General features: G+C 37.3%; 1 long non-coding RNA gene across 1 annotated transcript; it reads right to left on the reverse strand.

Moving 5' to 3' along the window:
• Window positions 1-12,049: 12,049 nt before the first annotated feature.
• On the reverse strand, window positions 12,050-13,222 carry LOC147481903 (uncharacterized). The gene is made up of 2 exons (XR_015205393.1): window positions 12,965-13,222; window positions 12,050-12,350 (listed from the first exon to the last, which is right to left on the reverse strand). It is a non-coding gene; the product is annotated as an uncharacterized LOC147481903 (long non-coding RNA).
• Between the last annotated feature and the right edge of the window lie 9,921 nt (window positions 13,223-23,143).

Here is a 23,143-nt window from a genome sequence, read left to right on the forward strand (position 1 = left end):
CTCCTCACCTCTTCTGTCAGAGGAGTTTAATTCTAGTATAATCAGGCTTTTTTTTTGTAAACGTCAACGCACATGCCTATCTAGAAATTTATAGTTAGAGTTTCGTTTGCATATTAATTGTTTTAGAATATATTTTTAAAACCAATATGGCATATCAATATGTAGATGAACAATTATGTGATTATTATGTAAATCCTTCACTATGTTCATGCTGCGGTAGTCCTTACCATTGGGCTTCTCGTTGCCCATCATACCAAGAGTTTGGACCTACTATAGAATATAATAATAATTATGAGGCTCAATTTTCAAATTTTCATAGTAACCAATACAATCAAGAGTTTTATAAGTCATCCAAACTATACATGGAGTCAACCTAACCCAGCACAGTACGAAATCAACCAGAGTTACTCAAACGTCAATAACTATGACTATCAAACACCGAATCAACCAGAACCACACCAACAAACTTCCCCTCCGCTAACAACATTTGATAAAATAATGGCCCAAAACAAAATAATACTTCAGAACCTAGAACGGACAAGATTGATGCTAACCTCACCTACGTCAGACCTTTCCACCATGCTAGAAGTCACCCACCCATCTAGCCCGCCACCCTTCCCAGACCAAATTTCCCAACAAATAGCCAACAATGGAAAAACGTTTAGAGAACAAAATGCAAAAACCCAAACTATGCTTCAGAATCTAGCCAAAATGATTTCTATGATCCCCTCACCTAACACAGAACTTTCAACCTTGCCAGAGATCGACACACAAGATGAACCATTACCTTCCCATGACCCTCCCATTAACTATTATATTAACTCCACACATAACCTGGATGAGGAAATTCTTGAAGACGACTATGTAGGACTTGTTTCGGATGACCATGATGCTATTGAGGAAACTTATATTGTTTTAGAGGACGGGAGTGAGGAAATAGAAATCAACAATTCTAATCTAAGGCATGAACAAGGTAATGTGCAGGAATTAAAGGAAGTAACATCTTTAGAGCAATGTGAATCTAAATTTAGTTTGATAGCTGAGGAAATAACAATGGAAAACATAGATGAAATTCTTACAGATAAAACCACGAACCACAACTTTATGGATTTAACTAAGCTAGATAAAGACTTCAATGATTTCTTAAGAGCGTGTGAGGATCCACCAACCACCCACCATCCACCTGAGTTACCACCTCCTAAAATCTAACCATCTATCATACTAAACCATCAATTCACCCACCATTTTAGAGGAACCTCGAATTTGCACTTGAGCCTATTGCCTCAAAGACAATCTATAATTTTTTCAACCCTCACGGTGAAGAGTGTTTGCCTAGCACACAATCCCATGAGTACACCATTCCTGTAGTTGAGAGCCAAGCTTTGACCGAGTGTAGAGAGAAACCTACTTTGTCTTATTTTTCCTCATCTGAGCCTCATGAAAGACATCAGGATCCATACTACATTACTTTCTCACCTAAAGTATCGCTAATTCATCTTTTGGGTCATTCCAACTTTTTAACGCAGCTACAACATGATGGTTTGCATATATTTTTTGATGGGTTGCATAAGTTTTCTTTCATTCTTCTACATGATTGTTTCTAATTATACAACTTTATTCTGTTTGGAGGTGCATTTAGTATCATGTTTTTATGGCTAGACCCCCAACTCCTTCAACTATTAGTTTATAGTTGACCATGCACAGTCTAGGGGAATCTGACTTAAAACGACCCATATTTAAAACAAATTTTCTAAACTCTGTTCTATAAAATTTGTTTGGGGGTGGAATGTTTGGTTTTTCCATTCTTGATCACTCAACTTCCTATTCTTATCCCTTCCTCATCTCGTAGCTAGATTTCTTGTTATTTGTTGGTTTGATATTGTTTTTATTGTTATTATTATTATTTTTTAGTAGATTGGATGTTAAGTTGTTAAATTAAGTAGTTAAATTTTAATTTGGTAGTTAAATGTTGTTTGAATTTCAATTTTAATATAATATGGTTCTTTTCAAATTGTGCGTTGTTTTATTGTTAATCCCACCTTCCCGAATTGTTTGGGGGTGATATTATTTATTCTAGCATGATTTTTATATGATCCTCATTTTTCGAAGTTGTTTTGGAGTGATTGTTGAGAATATTGCCGATATGGGCATCACTATGAATAGATATTGTGATAGGATTAAATCTCGATGAATTAGGCAGTTTCTATCCTAAATTCAACCTAAAAGATATTAGGTTTGTTTTGGAATAGAGAATATGGGTTGTTTCCATTTTCGGTTTTGGAAATTTTTTGTTTCCGGCAATTGCCTTAAAACTTTTTGGTAACTTCCCGATTCGTTTTAGCAACTTAAATCCTATAAAAACTGCATTCATTCTCCACACAAAACTCACATCTCTCACATTCAACTCTCACCTTTCACTCCCAAATTTTCTTTCTTTTTCCTTCTTACTTCCGCATTCAGACTCCGAAAGCGCACCTCAAGCACCCCAAGAGAGCCACCGCTACCACCAAAGATCAAGACGAGAAATTCTACCGTGAGCGACTGCGCCTCTCCAAAAACTTAAACCTCGAAGCCACTGCTAACAAAACACTGGAATTCCAGTTTTCATCCAAAGCGCACCCCGCGCCCATCCCAGGCTAAAAGTGAGTGTACCCTACGCCCAAGTGCCTGGAATTCGAAATTCAACAGGCGCAGCGCCATCCCCGCATACCTGAGCATCTGCACCGCACCCTTACCCCGTGGGCACCAAAATTTCTAGTTTTCCGAGGGTATTTCCGGGATCCTTCGCAGCTATTCCAAAGAAGTTTATTGGGGATGACTTTCCCAGTAACATACCGAACAGTCTTTCAAGACTTATTCCAAAGTGACACCTATGGTGCGTTGTTTTGATGAAGTGATCATTCTAGCGGGATGGGAGCCACTATTAGTAAGTCCCGATGAACTTTATTCTCCGCGCTTACATCTTATTTTTATGATAATTGTAAGTTCTTTGATAGACCGGATGGAGAACAAGTGTTCTCCATCACCATCGAGGATGAACCAATGGAAATTTCCGTGTTCTTGATAGCCTTTGTGCTTGGACTTGCTATCTTGCCCGAAATACAAGACTCATGGGCCTATTTGGTAGATAATATGTACATGTATAACTATGATGATTTGCATGAGCATTACGGGCAGGAATCTTTAGGATAGAGGACCAAGGGGATTATAACGCCCTTGGTAGCTTGTCTATGAACGTGGGCAATCGTTATGTTTTGGATTATGCTAAACATTATAGGGGAATGGCGCTATTCTTCCGTGAATGACCTAAACTTGTGATATTTTCCTTGCTTTAGCTGGGGACGACACTCTATGATATTCCCCAGACCTTAATGTCTAGTTTAGCCTGAGCCCATGCCAAGAGGCATGAGTACCTTCTTATGCCTGTTTTAATTTGCCGTATAATGCTATGTTTCTTTCCTGTTTTTTGTGCCTATTTCACGGATTGGGTTGGGGTCAACATTGTGAGGCCCACTAATTGTATTATACGATCGTTCTATGCAATGACTTGGCAAGGGTGGAGGATACAATCTCATCAGGTTGCGCCTTACACCCCATCTGACCAAGTGGCTCTTGACAGGTTAGCTATAGTAGACGATAAGTGGCGTGAAGCTTGGGAAATCACCATGGCATGGCAAGATGCGAAGGAACCTCATTTCTTCATTAATGATGAGGAGGAAAATGTTTAAACGGGAGTGCAGGTAAGTGTTAGTTTCAGTTAGTGTCTGCTTATGTCCCAAGCAAATTTGTTTCTCATTAACCCCATTACGGGTGGAACTCTTATAGAGTTGCGTCAGTTTTCCTTTCTATATTAGTATGTTATAACCTTGTTTTGCAGATGTTTCGGAATTTCACGCGTTTCAATGGTATTTTCCTTCCCTCTTTATTTAAAATACTTTGATGACAAAGCATGCTTACTGTTTGGGGGGGGCATAGAAACACGTGTAATTAAAGCATCTGTTAGGATATAAATATGTATAATATGCACTTGTTTTCTAGCTAAAAAAATTCAAAAAATTTTAAAAATATAAATAAAAAGTATGCTATACACTTAGGAATATTGGTATTATTTTCTTTCTCTATGCTCTCAATAATCTAGAAGTCTCACGTAGCTTTTACATTAGAATAGTTTTTAGAAACTTAGGCTAATATGTAGGTAATAATCCTTGCATCTATCTATAAATATGTTACATGAGTATCTATGATAGTTGGCAGTAAGTTTCTAAAATATAGGCTAGAGTACTTATTCTACAAATCCTGTGAGAATATAGCCTAAAGCTTTATATGAGTGAACATTTGAGAAATGACACAAGGGAGAAGTAAAATCCGGATAGAGAAATCACACGTCCACTTGCTTGATTACTATACCATATCCTAAGCGTGAATTTAGGCTCTCTTCGGATCGATATAGCCAAAAATTCAACCCTATGAATTATTTTCCGCTAGTCGCCCCTCTGAGCCTTTCTTTAGCCTTTCATAAACCACATATCCTTTACCCTGTTACAAAACAAAACAAAATTAAAAAAAAAAAAAAAAAAAAAAAAAAAAAAAAAAACCTACCTAATTCTTTGAATAAGTCTGAGAATAGAGATGAATAATAGAAAAGAGAAGAACCTTTGAAATCAAGAATTCGTTAGTCGCTTCAGAAGAGAAAAGTAAGTTTTCATCTAAATAAAAAATAAAATAAAAGGAAATAAAGAGTTAGAACTCCAAAAATAGAATCAAGGAGTCAAAAGCCAAAGAAAAAGAAAAAAAATATGGCTAAGGATGGAAACAAAGTGTAGAAGCAAAAGTAAAGAATAAAGTTTTCTCTAGTTATATAATATGAAGACTCTATTATCTCAGACTTGTTCTCTTTGAATATCCATTTCCTTCCTTCTTAAAGCATCTCCTAATCCCCGCAACACCTAATAAAGACCTCTAGCTCAATTAGGAATAGGATAGTGTGATAGTAAGTGGCAGATGTGTTTGATCGACTCCGGCTTCCTTGTGTGTCATTGAGTTTGTAAGGTTAAGTGTGCCCACTGCACACTGGAGTAGCGAAACTTGAGCGGAAAAATTAGAGTGGTTTTTGTCTTGACATTTATGTGAGGACCTACTTAAGGACGTTATTCTGAGTTTTCAGAAACAGACCTGCTAGTTTATCTCGTAGTATTACTCATTGTATATATATTTATTCGTAGATGATAGATTATTATGCACATATTAGCTTAGGTTTCGACTTGATTATTCTGTATTCAATTGCTAAATGAGATGTATAGATAATTGAGACATAGATAAGGAAACAATAGTTTTATTTCTGAGTCGTAGTATAGATGAAATTTGTGAGTACCTTCACTGGAAAACTCTCACGAGGCTATAAATCATCCACTAGGGAATTTCTAGTGGTTTAAGGCCTTGTTGCATATGGTCAATGCAATCGCACTCGGCGAAACGAGATTAATTAGAACTCCATTTTTTGTCACTTATGCTAATTTCTCGTATTTGCTTGAGGACAAGCAAAATGCTGTTTGGGGGTGGTTTGATAAGAGCCCAAAACTGTAGTTTTAACCCCTTAATAATACTACTTTTAAACCAATTATGCGAGTAATAAATAAAAGTTAATGTTAATTACGTGCTTTTATGTATTTCAGGCATGGAACTAAATTATGTGCAGAAATGTACCACTTTGGCGATATAAAGGAGCAAACGGTTGGTTGCTAAGAAGTTCTGTGATAAAGGCCAAGATTCAAGAAGACAAAGCCTTTATAAAACCCGGTCAAAAGCTGAAAAGTCAACACGGACAGAAACAGTGCACAAGTCAGCAGAACTTCCGAAGACCATATCTTTGTACTCAGGCCTCGGATTTGGACCTACCTTACTTCAAAACGACCGGCTCGGAAAGAGCTTTCCAATGGCGTAAGCCTTGACCCAATCAGAGGAGCAGAAGTGGAAGAAAAGTCTGCTGAAGTCAAAGCCAACTGAAACGAGCTCTGTGGACTGAAGAAAGTGGGCTTTGGGCTCGATTTTTCGGCCCAAAATATGGCTCCTCAGCCCATGCATGAAATTGTGGATCTGGTCTCTTGCTTTACATAAAATAAGACTTAGCTCTTAAAAAATATATAGTTAGATAGCTTAGAATAGAAAGTAGCCATTAAAATAGCTTGTAGATCTAGTTTTTGGAATTTCAATTAGTTAATTAATTAGTTTCATACATTGTTTTAGATTAGTTATTGGAATGATTGTTCTTCATTGATTAGATAAATAAAATAGTAGTTCTTGATCATTTCAATTTTTGTCATTTAAATTTGTAGATCTAATTTCAATTCTTGTTGTTATTCAATTCTTAGTTATTAATTAGATTTGAAGTATTGTTATTTAAAATTAGTAAAGTTCAAATCTTTATATTATGTCTAGTTTTAATTCAATGGGAAATGATAGTTTGATGAATCAAGGCTAAACCTCCATTAGAGGGGTTTGATGAAGCCTTGATGAAAACCTGATTGTGTAGTATAGAATCGTTGTAAGAATCTATTCCACTCTAGAAGGTCATTGATTCGCCATGAGAATGGGTGGACGACCTCACATGCTAGTTATGAATTGGTAGAAATGTCATGTATAATTAGGGATTAGAACGACCAATTCTTACCATAAGAACGTAAGAATTGGTTTACAACAAATCTATGCTAGTTTATTAAGTTGGATTCAAGGTGGAATCAAATTCCCCTAATTCTTTATCTAGATTCAACTCTTAGCATTTTGTCATTTCGTTATTTGTAGCTTGTTATTTGAATTCACATCGTAGTATAAATTCCACCATTACTCTCATTAGACTTTGGATAGACTCGTCAATTGTAGAAAACTTGAATGCTAAAGGACTAGGAGTGGAACGAATCTTCTATTCCAACTCTACGTCAATAGATTCGAGAGTAGAAAACAAATATCTTTGATAAGTCTAGTATAAGCGAAATAGTTTATAGTTTTACTTTTGTTTAGAGTTCATCGCTTTAGTTGTGAGTAAGAATATCTTTTTACAGGTTATCTGTAACTTAGTTTGGATTGGGGAGTGTAATGACATGGAGACAGAGTTTTTGAAACTAGGGGCTACATCTTATCACAGCTCAATGATAGTCTACTCCATCATCCAGAAAAACTTCAAGAAGCGGGCATTCAAATTCTTTAATTTTTGGACGAAGGAGGATAAGTTCAAAGAGATAGTTCAAAGAGATAGTTCAAAGGGAGTGGGCAAATCAGGTGGTTGGAAATCCGATGTTCAGATTCATGAAACGGCTGAAACTCACGAAGGCAGCACTAATTGAGTGGAATAAGGATAAAATAGGGGATGTGACAGAGAGAGTTGAGGAAACAAAGAAAGAAGTCGAGTGGGTTCAGACAGAACTACAGAGAACACCTCTAAACAGTGAACTGATAAGGAAGGAGAGAAGTGCCATAACTAGCCATGTTCAAGCAGCTAAGGCGGAGGAGGAGTGTTATAGGCAGAAATCGAGAGATCAATCTATCTCATAACAGGATAGCAACACTACATACTTTTTCAAGTCGGTAGAGGCGAGAAGGAGAAGATAACATGTCTAATTAACTCAGATGGTTCCATTATAGCGGATGTGAATGTGATCGGAGAGAAATGTGTAAAGTTTTACAAAGAACTCTATAGTCCACACCAGATGGAGGAGGTTGATCTTTCAGTGTTTGATGAGTTACCACCGAAAATGCAGCTCAGCCATGAACAGAAAGAGGCGTTAGAGGTGGAGGTGACTAGGGATGAGATAATTGAAGCATTATCTAACATAGATAGTGACAAGGCTTCGGGAAATGATGGGTTCTCATCATTGTTTTTCAAGAGCACATGGAGAATAATTGGAGATGATTTCACAAAAGCAGTACAAAACTTCTTCAGGTCAGGTATGATGCTTGGTGAAGTCAATGCTACTTGTATTACATTAGTCCCAAAGATAACTAATCCTACGTCTTTGGGGGACTATAGACCTATAGCATGTTGTAGTGTCATGTATAAATGCATTACTAAAGTTATAACTGCTAGGGCGAAGAATTTTATATCAATGATGGTAGCCCCTAATCAGTCGACTTTTATTTCGGGGAGAAGTATACAAGATAATATTCTGCTGTCACATAAACTGCTGCATAACTACCACAGAGATAACCCCCCGGCTAGATGCGTTGTAAAGATAGATTTGAGAAAGGCCTAGGACTCAGTGAGATGGGAGGCGGTAGTGTTTGCGCTGCAAAGAATAGGAGTACCGGGAAGGTTCATTCAGTGGGTGAAAGCATGTGTGCAGACACCTGCTTACTATATCATGATCAATGGGGCCCCATATGGATATTTTAATGGGAGAAGAGGGATTAGCCATGTCGCCATACCTGTTTATGCTTGTCATGGATTTATTTTCGGAGATAATGATGCATTCTGTGAGAAACGGTAGCTTCAAACTTCATTATAAATGCAATGATCCAATTATAACTCATTTAGCCTTTGCGGATGATCTAATTGCATTTATGTATGGAGATATTGGTACTGCAATATGCTTGAAAGAGAATTTATTAATATTCAAGAAGTGTATAGGGTTGGAGGTTAACATAAACAAAAGCCAGTTTTTCTGTGTTGGAATGGAATCTACTGTTATTACAGAAGTACAAGCAAGACTACAGTTCCAAGAAGGCACTTTGCCTGTCAAATATCTAGGACTACCAATCATTACAACAAGACTATCTTCTAGAGACTGTGCTCGTTTGATTAGCAGGCTGACAGATAAGGTACAAAGCTGGAAAGGATGTTTTCTTTCTTATGCCGGAAGAGTTCAACTCATTAAGTCAGTCTTGAACAGCTTGAGTGTGTACTGGTTCTCGTCCTTTATCATTCCGCAGAAAACAATTGAGGAGCAAAATAGAATTTGCCGGAACTTCCTCTGGAATGGTACTGATTGCTCATTGTCACATGCCCTGATTGGGTGGGAGGAGATATGTTATCCATATGATGAAGGAGGATTGGCGATACGCGACCTGGCCAAAGCAAATCAAGCTGCGAACATGAAGCACATTTGGAATATTGGGAGCAACAAAGACAATTTGTGCATTAAATGGGTGCAAAGGAATCTCATAAGGGGAAGGAACTTCTGGCAAATCAAGATACCGCGGGACTGTTCTTGGAGCTGGAGGAACATACTAAAACTTTGAAAAGATGGTACTTTGCATTGCACCTGATAGGCAATGGAGCTGACACTAGGTTCTGGCTGGACCCCTCGCACCTAGTGGAATACTAACAGAATACTTCCCACAAGCACTGAGGTATAGCTCGGATTGCAACATGGAGTCAATAGTTGCTTCACTGATCGAAAATGGTCAATGGAAAGTACCGAATTACATTGGGACTCATCTCTCGGGTATTATATCAAATAGGTTGGGGGAGGTGCAGATTTCTGGGGAGAGAGACAAAGTGGTTTGGGCACCGTCACATATAGGGGAATACACACAGAGAGAGACATATGACAGTGTCCACAACATTAGAATCCCAGTTCATTGGCACAACATCATTTGGTTTACTAACAGTATTCTAAGACATTCATTTATCGCGTGGATGGCGTTGAAGGAAGGGATGAAGACACTGACGAAAATGAAGGAGAGGAAAGTGGTACGAGATGATTTGTGCGTGTTGTGCTGGAGAGAATCTGAAATTGAGAGCTATCTATTTTATGAGTGTTGTTATGGCTAGTACGTGTAGGCAGAGTTGCTGAGGCATGGTGGGTATGCACGAACAAGGGTAGCAAGCTGGCAAGAGGAAGTACAATGGGTTGTTACAGAGAGCAGAGGTAAGGGAGGATACCAAGATGCACTAAGGCTCACCTTTACTGGGTATTATTATTGGCTCAGGAAGGAAAGGAATGGGAGAATTTTCAATAACAAATATCAGATTTCTGCTACTATAGTCAAACTGATTGCAAAAGATGTGCGAACCAAGTTAATCTCGCTGCAGCTGAAGATGGACAGAGGACCTGAGATGCAGAGGTTCATGGAGCTATGGAACATGGGAGTGGAAGAAAAGAGAAAAAGGAATGTCAAATGCAAATGGGAGAAAGCGCTAGTAGGTATTCAAAACTTGAATACAGATGGCACGATGCAAAATAATGAGGGGGGTTGGGCTGCTGCCATTAGAGATAAAGATGGATTAGTTTTAGCTGCAGCGCAAGGGAAGTCGCACTATAACAGCATTTACCTCATAGAGTTGCAAGGCTTGGAACAAGCACTCAGACTAGCCAAGGCCCACAATATCAGATGAATAAGGGCCCAAACAGACTCACAAAGTGTGGTAGCTTTTATTCAGAAAAAGGCCTACCCATGGGAGGCGCATTTTTTTATTGCAAGCATTAGAAGATTGGAAGCTAATTTTGAAATTTTTGCTATTGTACATGTTTTTAGAGAGACCAATAGACTAGCAGATGCACTAGCTACTAATATACCTGCATTTAGTGGTATTGAGTTGATTCCTAGTTCCTTTGCAGAGGATGTAAAAAAAATAATATTTGAGGATGCTGCAGGAAAGGAATATGTGAGAGAGTGTAACTGGAACTAGATTCCACTTTATTTTTATTATCAATAATATAGGGGTAAGGGACCTCTCAAAAACCCTGCTTTCCAATAAAAAAAAAAACTAACTATAAAATTAAGACTAACTAAGTATTGAATTATAAAACTAAGTAACTTAGGAGTTAAGCCTTAGTCCTCTTTATATAGAAGAGGCTAGATCCACAATTTCGTGCATGGGCTTAGGAGCCATGTTTAGGGCTGGAATATCGAGCCCAAAACCTCATTACTTCAGTTCACAAAGTGGTTTTCAGCTGGAAATGACTTAAATAGTCTTTTCGTCCACTTCTGCTCCTCTAATTTGGCCAAGGCTTGGACCATTAGAAAGCTCGTTCCGAGACGGTCGTTTTGAAATATGGTAGACCCAATTTTGAGGTCTGAGTCCAATGACACGGCTTGTGGAAGTTCTATTGACTTTTGTTCGCTATTTTTGCCCGCGTTGACTTTGACTTTTCAGCTTTGACCGGGCTTTGAAAAGGCTTTTTCTCCTTGAATCTTGGCCTTTAATCATAGAACTTCTTAGCAACCAACTTTTGCTCCTTTATCTCACAAAAGGGATGCATTTCTGCACATAATTGACTCCAATGCTTGAAATACACAAGAGCACGATAACAATATTAACTCTTACTTATTAATCACATAATTGATCTAAAAGTAATATTGTTAAATGGTTAAAACTATAGTTTTGGGCTCTTATCAAACCACCCCCAAGCAACATTTTGCTTGTCCTCAAGCAAATATGAGAAATTAGAATAAATGACCAAAAATGGAGTTCTAACTAATCTCGTTTTGCCGAGTGCGATTGCATTGACCATATGCAACAAGGCCTTAAACCACTAGGAATTCCCTAGTGGACGTGTTATCGCCTCGTGAGAGTTTTCTAGTGAAGGTACTCACAAACTTCATCTATACTACAACGACTAAGAAATAAAACTATTGTTTCCTTACCTATTCTCAGATATCTTATCCATCTCACACTACACCATAACAGGCTATTTGCAACGGCAAAAAAGCGTTGCTAATAATTTTTGCAACGCTTTTTAAGCGTTGCAAATATGGCGTCGCTTAAAAAGCGTTGCAAATAGAAATTTCCAACGCTTAAAAAGCGTTGCAAACAGAAATTCAAAGCGTTGCAAATAGAAATTTCCAACGCTTAAAAAGCGTTGCAAACAGAAATTCAAAGCGTTGCAAACAGAAATTTCCAACGCTTAAAAAGCGTTGCAAACAGAAATTTCACAAACGCTTTTTAAGCGTTGGTAATTTGTTAAAATTTTTTACAACGGTTTTAACCGTTACAAAGTTGTTAGTTAATTTTAAAAAATAATTTAAAATTCATTTGTAACGGTTATAAACCGTTCTTTGATGGGTTGCTAATAAAAAAATAATAATTTCTCATATTTTGTAGCGAGACCAGCTAAACCTACAATAACCAATGAATACAAGAATCCGATGAATACAAGAATGGTTTAGACAAATATATATATAGCTACAAACTCACTCCAAACTAAAGCAAACAAAATTAAGGACAAAAAGCAAACTTCCCACGAAACAAACCACCCTTGCTTTCAAAATCTTCCTTTTACTCTAGGAAGTCCTTGGCATCTTCAAACCCAAAAAGCTCAACGCCTTCGCATTCCCCTTCCACGGCCACAGAAACCTGCCCCGCCACGCCCTCAACCCATCGCTTTAGCAGTAGCATCTCCTTGTGCACTCTCCGACTGGATTATCAATACAATGAATAGCCATTAGAAAATAACAATACAAAGAAAAATTAATTTGACGTATCATAGATGTATAATTAGCCCACTTAAAAATAACAACCACATACGTTGGTTTGCTTCTGGAATAATTTAATGCACTTGACTTGAGGGAAAAATACAATGTTTTGGAGCAAACTTCTGTAACATTTAATACAAAATTTTCTCTACTAGTAGTTTTAGCATTTTCCAAAGTCTAAACTAATAAACAAACAATTTTTCATATGCATAGCTCGATCAACTAATTGCGTCAGGGATACCCTACTACTCTCTCTATTTCTTTACCCTAATTGCAACTAATAATAGGGGGTATCCCTTACCAACATGCATTATCAAACATAGAATAATTGCCCAGAAAACAGATGCAATAAGTCCCATATATAAACATTTATCCAAACATTCTAAGTACATCTGCAAATTCAACTCAAGTTCATCAAAATTCTAAAATCCAAAATTTAAAGCAACTTGCTTTCAACATTTAAACTCAAGTAAAAAATTGCATCACCTTATTCTATGAAATTCTACACATGAGACAAACATATAGCAAAGAAATATAAAATTCGAGATTCAAATACCTGAACCGATAAAGTAGTAGAAATTTCGGCTGGAAAGCTCTCCACCGACTGCCATTACAACACCAAAACAATGAGGAATCTCCACTTCAAATTAAATGAATTTTTAGAAGGAAAAAAGACAATGAACCTGTTTTTTTTTAAAGCGAATTCAGTCAACATGCTAAAAAATAGTTGTTTCAATTTCTGAATAGCCATTAACAGAACATATAACCGAGCAACGACATCATTTCACTTGGATAGGAAAAGGAAAGAAGTCTAAATGGATGAGCTGTTTTTTCGTGACCGTACAAGATACAAATTAGGGAACAAGATACGCCTGCCAGTTTGTCACTCCATGCAACATAAAAAAGGCTGACCAAAAGATCCACTATGCAGCTGCTCCGGGATCATTGATGACACCCAAGAAATCATCCTTTATGGTACCAATGCAGAACTGCAAGGGCATAACAAAATGTCAGATGATAATCAAAAGGATTCAATTATAAAATTGTAAATATATGATATATAGAACAAACCAAAGGAGAAAGTAACTCCTCGAGGGAGCACTTTCGCCAACAACCATGTTCATGACCACGGATCTTTGAAGGTAACCCGGAAGATCAATGTTTGGTTGGATGGAGTCTAAACGTTACCAACACTTAAGCTCCATCCTACCGCAATAATTGCCTCCCGGAGTAATTAAATATATGATATATAGTTGGCCTATCGAGCTTAAAGGAAAACCTCACGGTTTGCAATTTGCGGTTAGATCAAAGGAATTCATATCATGGAACGTAGGTTTGCATAATGTTTTAAACTAGTAATAACCCGTGGGTTCGCCACTCTCACTTTTATGTGATTATATTGAGACGAATATACCTATGGGTAAGGGATATCTAAACGTGTGTTCTTTATTCACTTATCACAAAAGTTCACCTGAAACTTGAACATACGGTGACCGTATAATATAAAGAGCATATTGGGTGTCGCGATTACAAGGAACTCACTAAGCCGGATAAGTGCCTGCGGCGTGCAAGATTATTCCACCATAAGATTAAAAGGAACTCACTAAGCCGAATCAATTCAAGGCACATAGAATATGTATTAAGGAACTCAACCCACAATCAACATAATTATTATATTATGATTTATGAAACTAATTTTCAACCTAATCTAGCCGACTTAATTACAAATGGATGGATATCTTAGTTTCACTTCTAAATACGTTGATTTCCATTGTGTACACCAAAGTTTGAACTCTGCAAATATTAGAATCGGGCATGTCCATTGCGGGTAGCCAAGTCCGATCGGTATCTATTTTTATAAGGTTACACCATTAGTGAAAAATGACTAACAACAAAGATCTGACACAATCAAGACAATTCCCAAGCAACACAATGCAATACATTAAACAAAAAACAATACTATATGAAAATATTGAAGAAGGATATGAAAAGTTGGAGAAGTCATCCAACTCTTATGTCACAAAAGATCTTTGAGTGAAAGTTTAATGGTGAGAAGTCCTTTCTACACAATCAAGAAAATTCCCATCTCGCCTAATGTGCTTTAAATAGTCTTATAGTCCTTACAACTGAAAAACAGGTTTCGGACTTCTAGTTCCATAACTAGCCTCTTAATGTCTTCGGACATACTACTACTACATAAAACAAGTAAACACAGCTCAGATCTACATAGATTCAAGCAAAAATAATCATGAAATCATAATGTATATGGATAACAACCTTCACTTAATTTATTTTATTGGAACTTTTTCTTGTATCACCAATCCAATACCTAAATGACATGAATAATAGACATAATGAACGTCTAAATAATTAATCTAGTTTCTAAATGGCATGTCAAAAACAAGTTATAATGATCTAGAGTATTTTCAATAAATTTCTATCATAGGGATCATGTAGAGGCGAAAGTACAAAAGCAATCAAAAATGTAGAGCAGAGGCCATAGGTTCAGCATGCATTGTATAACTCTAAGTAGGTTTGGACTCATCAGTTTGCAATTTCATGCTAAAAGAAAAAGTGTTTGAAGGCATACAATTTATGTGGCATCGACTTCGAGTTCCAATTATCTTCAAACGCACCTCGCTCTCTTTACGTATCTTAACCTGCAATCAGCCCAAAAGATAAACTCGGTGGCACGTTGTACACTACAACGTATTAAACTGTGTAATGATATCAAAAGTAAGACTTACCGATCCATCCGATGTTGTGTAATTAGGAATATCACCGTGACCGAACTCCATATCGCCGGTATCAACTAAAAATGAAAACGCATAAAATGGAAACAAAATAAGTATTACACCCACATATATGGTACACATCATCATGCATACAATCTTTGGTATTTATGTGTATCCCAGTCCTTATATTAAATAGATTCAAGTTTTCATACGTTGCGGGGTAGCCAAGGATGCAGAAGACTATCTATGCTTGTAGTTGTTTGGAGACTTCAAAATAATGTTGATAGTCAAGGTGAGTAGCGATGATGATTGGAGAGCGAATATCCTCGATAGATAGTCTAACTGTTTCTTCTTCTTTTTTTGGTTGCCGGACATAACTCATTCTAAACTGCTAAGCTCATCCGTTCTGGGGAAACTAGCAAGCTAGACATCTACCTCCAATCTTGGTTGTCATCTAATACCAAACTTTATAAAATTATACTTCATGATATTATCTTTCCTTAACATCTTGGACATTTTAACTATAAACATGTTAAACTATTAAAAATGATGATCTTTGTTAAATCACTCACGTGATTAGATACAAATATCTGGATCGCCCAACCTTCAAATAAAACCCATCTGCAAGTATTCAAGATATACATCATCATGCTTATTTTTCCTCGATACATGGAATTCTTTTCATTCACTAGTACCACTAGATCTCATATCTCAATCGAAATCATTAAGATCCAAAGAAAACCCACTTAGAAAATCAAAAAGAAAAGAAATACGAGAATAAAGCGGAACATACATTAAAATCCCATGCAAGGCCCTTTGTCTCAATTGACTATCTTATTTGTCCCTCATAGTTCTTGACTTCTTAATTTCTGATGTGGGTTATTCACTTGGAGCTTGAGTTTTTCGTCTTTGTGAGAAGATAAGATGGCATCAAAGGCTTCCTTAACTTGAGAAACTTCAGCTTTTTCCACCTTTATACCGCGAACTCATCGATGGCCAAAACCTGCATTAAGAAAAAAAAAAAAAAACTTGTTGGACTAAGATTGATATATAACTTGAAAATGAGATTGTATGTAGCTTAATTGCATGATTTCTTACTTTTACTTGTAACGAAGAAACTTTACATAGCTGATGGCTTTCTAACATGGTTACCGGATCAACCTGTGCAATTACAAATAATGTCATCAATGAAAATTTGCTAATGGTATGGCTTTCGAGCAAATTATCAAATTTTGTTGTTTTCGGTGGTTTCTTAAAAGTGGCTCAAAATTGAAAACTAACAAATAAGAAAGGGAAGAAACTAACAAATAAGAAAGGGAAGCAGTCCATGGCGTGCCCGGTGTCACCGATGGCGGCAAAGAACACCCCAAGAAGAAAAAGGCACCCACAAGAAAGACACCGGCACACACCCCACCCACCCAAAGAAGACACCGGCACACACTCCACCTAACAAAGAATAAAGCCCACACTCACACACCATCGCAACACAAGATCCGCATCACCAAATCCACTTCATTACCCGGTCCACCGCACCACCCACCATCCCACCACCACACACCACCACCACCACCACCACCACCACACACTGCAAACCACCACCACCACCATATACACGCAAACCACCACCACACACACACAGCACCACCATCCACATAATTTTGTGGCATACGGCAAGGGCAAAATCAGATCACGAGCCTACCGAGTCTAACCGCCAATAGATTCTCAAAGTACATACTTCAATCGTGTTTTGAGGGTCGGTCATTACAACTTCAATTGATTGTCGATCAATGGAATGAATATCCTTACCTTATACCATGCCCGGGACCACGCTTAATATTTGAGATAACTATTGGAGCGAATATGAACTTGATAGCCTAACAACAAAATTCAGCGATTTTATCGAATTTATTAACAAATATTACTAGATCGCGAACATATACCAATCAACATATAAATACTTATCGTTGGTGCCATTTTAGTGCAATCCCGCAAAATTAAAGCAAGCCGAGACGATTAGCTTTAAAAAATTGCCGAACGCGTTTATTCCAAAACATGTTAATGGGGCGTAACTGCGGGTTACCTTCTTTGTGGTGTTGTTTGCGGCATGAATTAGACCACTAATTTGTACCCCATCCATCAATAGTGCCATAACCATCAACTATGAGACCAAGAAACACGCCTCTAAATGAAAGCCATTAGCTTGAATCAATCCCGCCCCACTTTTCGGTACCGGAGGAGATAATACAGCCCAAGTATCTACAAATGCCTCGCATTACCGCGGAATGACATCGAGGTTTATTTAGCCAAGAAAGTGAGATGTGACATTTCAAATGCAAATTGCCACAGTACGCCGCAAAGGAGAAACTAGCTACCGTAAGGATCAAATTGTTGTCCCGTTCAACTTGAAACTATTTATCCATCCAATATTGAGTCATAATGTTAGGCTATGTATCGCTTTACATTTGAGTCACAGTTTACACGAATTCTAAAATAGTAAAATGGGAACTTTTCCAATAAGGCAAACTATGTATCGTTTACATTTACCTGAGGTTCCAACATCGGGTAAGAAGGTCCACGGTATTGAAGAGTTTTAGTATCAAACGTTTCACATTTCGCCATCTGCAATTCCCATGTCTTCTTCTTAGCAAACCCATCCTCAACTGCCTTGAGATTAGTATCTGAAGGAAGACCCACAATGACAAAGTGTTCAAATATGGACGTGGGTTCTTTATAGTTCAAAAAATCCTGCAACAATATTCATACATTTTCAATCATATGCCATTGCAATGCAGAATGAAAAATTGAATAACATCAATAATACAACAAAACATTCGTACCAATTGTTTGAATGATCTCCGATACCATTGCCTTTTCGATTAACTAAAACTTCGTGGATTAAAACTTCGACTTTCTATATTGTTCCTCCTTATGACCACCTCTTTGTAATGCTCTTTGCATTTGAGCTTTCCATTTCTGAAAACTATTACTTCTAAAATTCCCGGATGACGATACACTCTCACTCGAGAACGTCGATGATGCCCCAATTTCCCAACCACTGCTTCACTTGCTACTCTAACTGCTTCACCTGATATGTGTTGTAATACTTCATATGGTGATGATGGTCTTTCATCTTCCAATGAGAAGCTAGAAACAGTGAATTGCAAAACCCAAACTCAACTAATAAAAAAGTAACCAAATGGAACGACCATTGTTTTCAATTTCAGAGAAATTGAGAGAGAGAACCAATATTTAGGGATTGAGGAGTGCGAAAATTAGGGATCGACCATTCTTCTTCTTCTTCTTCTTCTTTCTTTGATTGAGGAGTCAAAAATTAGGGATCTTGAGAATGCGGCGATGAGAGAGAGAGAGAGAAAAAAAAAAAAAATTATGTTTTATATTTCGATATTTTTGGTTCGATATTTTTGGTTTCTCTCTGTTCGCGAAATTTTTAAGTTTGTAACACTTCTCCAACGCTTTTTAAGCGTTAGCAATTAATTTCGGAAATTCACCCAAATAAAGCAACGCTTTACAACATTACCAACGCTTATTTAACGTTGGAAACTTACTAACGCTAAATAAGCGTTGCAAATCAAAAAAGGTGCGTGTTGCAAATATCCTATTATGGTGTAGTGTCACTAGCAATGAATACAGAATAGTCAAGTCAAAACCTAAGCTAATATATGCATAATAATCAATCATCTATAAATAAACATATATATAATTAACTATGCTATGAAATGCAATAACAGGTTCGTTTATGAAACCTTGGAATAGCGTCCTTAAGTAGGTCCTCACATAAATGTCAAGACAAAAACACTCTAATTTTTCCGCTAAAGTTTTTCTACTCCAATGTGCAGTGGGCACACTTGACCTTACAATCTCAATGACACACAAGGAAGCCGAAGTCTATCAAACACATCTGCTACTTACTATCACAATAACCTATTCCTAATTGAGCTAGAGGTCTTTATTAGGTGTTGCGGGGATTAGGTGATAGTTTAAGAATGAAGGAAATGGATATTTAAAAAGATCCAGTCTGAGATAATAGAGTTTTCATATTATGTATTTAAGAGAAAAACCTTGTTCTTACTTTGCTTCTATACTTTGTTTCCATCCTTAGCCATTTTTTTTCTTTTTCTTTTGGCTTTTGACTCATTTGATTATGTTTTTGGAGTTCTAACTTTTTATTTTATTTTATTTTATTTTATTTTATTTTATTTTTATTTTCTTTTCTTTGGATGGAAACTTTCTTTTCTTTTCTTATTTGAAGCAACTAACAAATTCTTGGTTTCAAAGGTTTTTCTCTTTATTCTTCATTTCACCTCTATTCTTAGACTCATTCAAAGATGGGTAGGCTGATTTTTATTTTTATTTTGTTTTGTAAAACGGTAAAGGATTTGTGGTTTATGAAATGCTAAAGAAAAGGCTCAGAGGGGCGACTAGCGGAAAATAATTTCATATAGGTTTGAATTTCTGGCTATATTGATCCAAAGAGTGCCTAAATTCTCACTTAGGATATGACATAGTGATCTAGCAAGTGGACGTCTAATTTCTCTATTCGGAATTTACTTCTTCTTTATGTCATTTCTCAAATATTTCACTCATATAAGGCTTTAGGCTATATTCTCACAGGATTTGTAGAATAAATATACTAGCCTACCGGAAGTGTGATGCTATGAAAGCTGTCGTTACCCACCCATCGGAAGGCCTGATCCGCGATGCTAATCCTATGACTAGCACTGATTACCTGAGTTCCAGTGCAGTGAACTTACCCGAAGCTGTTGGTTTTCCTGTTGTTGGTGATCCTTCTAAAGTGTCTTCCTGGGCTGATGTGCTTGGCCAAAGCACAGTGGGTAAGAAAAACCTTACCTATATTAAACCTACAATGGTTGATGGGAAGACAGTGGTTCATGTGAAGTCTGTGCAGTTTGAGCACATTCAGAAAAAGTATGACAAACTGGTTATGGGTAGTTTTGTAGGAAAGAAGCTCGGGTTTTTATATGTCAAGGAGATTGTTATGAGAGTGTGGAGACTAAATAACAGTTTCACCATGAAATCGCATGGAAACATGTACACTTTTGAATTCCAGTCTGACGAAGATCGAGACTCAGTCTTGGATAAAGGAAGTTTTCATATTGCTAGCCAATTGTTTATTGTTAGACCTTGGAAACTGTTCATTGAGGCAAATACTAGGGAGCTCAATACCATTCCCATTTGGATTATTATGAAGAATTTTCCGTTAGAAATGTGGGATAGCGCAGGGTTCAGTCAGGTGGCTAGTGTTGTTGGTATACCGATATTTACGGATAAGCCAATGGAGGAGATGACAAGGACTAGTTTTGCACGCATCTGTGTGGAGATTGATGTTGACTGCACGTTCCCGAAAGAAGTGCTAGTTGTAGTTGATCAAGTAAGATCCTTCATGGTGCCAATTAAATATAATTGGAAACCGCCACTCTATTCATGATGTATAGCTTTTGGTCATTCAACAGCTAAATGTGCAAAGAGTGCTACTGGATTACAGGAAAAACCTAAAGTATGGGTTAAGAAAAGTACACCCACCCCAGGGCAAGACAGGGTTGTGATTGGTCAACATGAGCAAGACCATGAGTCAGGGACTGAGATAGGGCTTGCGCTAGTGGTCCTAGGGGTTGAAATGGAACAAAAGGGGATGCCTCAACTGTCGGTGAATCAGGAACAAGTGAGTACAACTGAGATTGGGAAGGGTGGATGGGAAACGCCACCAAGGAGGGCATATGATCAGGGCAAGGGCAGTACAGAAGACTGTGACTGCTAAGACATTGGGTACAATGACTGGAAAGGAGAGGGTGCAAGAACCAGTGAAGACACCACTTGTAACCAACAAGGGCACAACTATGGTTGCCAACAAATATGCGGGGATTTCCAAAGAGAGCGGAATGGGGGAAGAAAATCCTAAATGACTAGTCAGCGTTTTTCTTACAAACTTGCCTAGAAATGGTTTATCACGTTAAGGACAAGTTAGTTGATGCCCTAGCAAGGACCACTACAGCTGATCCATATGCAAAGATCAGTCCAAGTTTCCCTCCTCATGATGTAAGAAATTATATATGATGATGTAATGAGGAAAGAGTATGAGAGATTGTAATTTCCTTTTTTTGTTTATTTTAATTTTTAATAAAGGGGTAGGGGACCCCGTTAACAACCTCACTTACCGATAAAAAAAAATGAGAAAGAAGTGTCGATTTCCAGTTTGTAATCTGTCTTGTTACCTTCTCCACAAAAGGCTAACATTCCCTTATGCCCAACCTAGCAGAGATGAGTGGTAATCTTAGATATCGCACTGGTGGCTTAATTAACTCCACACCCGATATAGAAGCCAAAGATAAAGAGTCTTGCTCGTTTAGACCTCCAGCTAGTAGAGATGTCTTGTGCTTGTTGATCTGTAATCCAGTCGCTTTTCTAAACAAATCAAGGCAGTCCTTGATTGCTTGGAGAAATGCAACCTCCCCTTTTCAAAACATGAGAATATCATCCGCAAATGCCAAATGGGATAGCCTCACCTTCTTGCATTTTGAATGGTACTTGATGGACTTATCATTAATCTTTTGCTTGAGAATACATCTGAGAATCTCCATGATGATCACAAAGATATATGCGGATAAAGGATCTCCTTGACAAACTCCTCTTCTACTAGAAAAGAAACCCTCGGGCGAACCATTTATCATAACAGAATAGGATGGAGTTGAAAAGCACAATTCAATCCATTTGCACATGTTAGGAGGAAATCTGAATAGTTTAAGCATGGTTTTGATAGTCTCCCAACTAACCATTTCATATGCCTTCCTAATATCCACCTTGATGGTACATCTGGGTGTACCATTCTTCCTGTCATAGCCTATGAGGAGTTCATGAGATAAGAGTATGTGGTCTTGGATTGATCTGCCAGGGATAAAAGCAGATTGATTAGTCTACACTAGATCATTGATAACAAGCTTTATCCTATTTGAGATTACTTTATATATGCATTTGTATATGGTGTTACAAAGGGCAATGTGTCTAAAATCCTCAACCTTTGAGGGAGTACTGACTTTAGGAATGAGACATAGAAAAGTAACATTAACATATCTAGGAAATCTACAATAAGAGAAAGCATTTAAAATTACAGCAGTGAAATCTTGACCAACAATAGAACAACATTTTTTGAAAAAAAATGAAGTGAAGCCATCTAGTCCCGGAGATTTATTGTCCTTCATATCAAAGAGAGTTGTTTTGATTTCCTTTGTTATAACTTCTGCATCAAGAATAAGTTGCATCTGTTCAGGAACTTTGGCTCTAAGTTGCAATTGATTAAAGAACTCTTCATCATATATCTCTCCAGCCTCTACTCCTAGCATATTAGTGTAGTCATTTAATATAGCTTTGATTACTTCAGCCTGACTAATGATAGTTGCACCTTCTGAGTCCTTTAGAGCCCAGATACCATTTTTTGCTTTATTTTCTTCCAGAGATATGAAAAAAAAAGGTAGTACACTTATCTCCTTCAAGCATCCATTCACTATCTTGTTTACCCTTGATCTCAGAGGACTCAATCCTTGCTAACTCACTATACCTCTGCAGAGCATCTTTCTCCTTCTGTCCCAAAATAGGATCCATCAGATTAGTTTGAATTTGCTTATGTATATCATACAAACTTTCTCTAGCTTGCAACACCCTTTCATGTATATCTGAGAAATTACTTCGCGCCCATAACTTAACTCTCTCCTTGAGCAATTTCAGTTTTTGCATAAGAACATACATGGGATTAGAAAAAATGTTAACCTTCCAAACTTCTTGCAGAATGTTTTGGAGTTCCAATTGATCTACCCAGTAATTCTTAAATTGAAAAGGTGTTGGCTTGATATTGAAATCATTCCAAAAGAGAAAAATAGGTGAATGATCCGACACTCCTTGAGGTAAGAATTCTACCTTAGAGGATGAGTACTCATCATTCCATTGACTATTCACTAAGCATCTGTCAA

This window comes from Coptis chinensis, chromosome 8, assembly GCF_015680905.1.
Source record: "Coptis chinensis isolate HL-2020 chromosome 8, ASM1568090v1, whole genome shotgun sequence".
In the NCBI taxonomy this organism is placed as follows: domain Eukaryota; kingdom Viridiplantae; phylum Streptophyta; class Magnoliopsida; order Ranunculales; family Ranunculaceae; genus Coptis; species Coptis chinensis.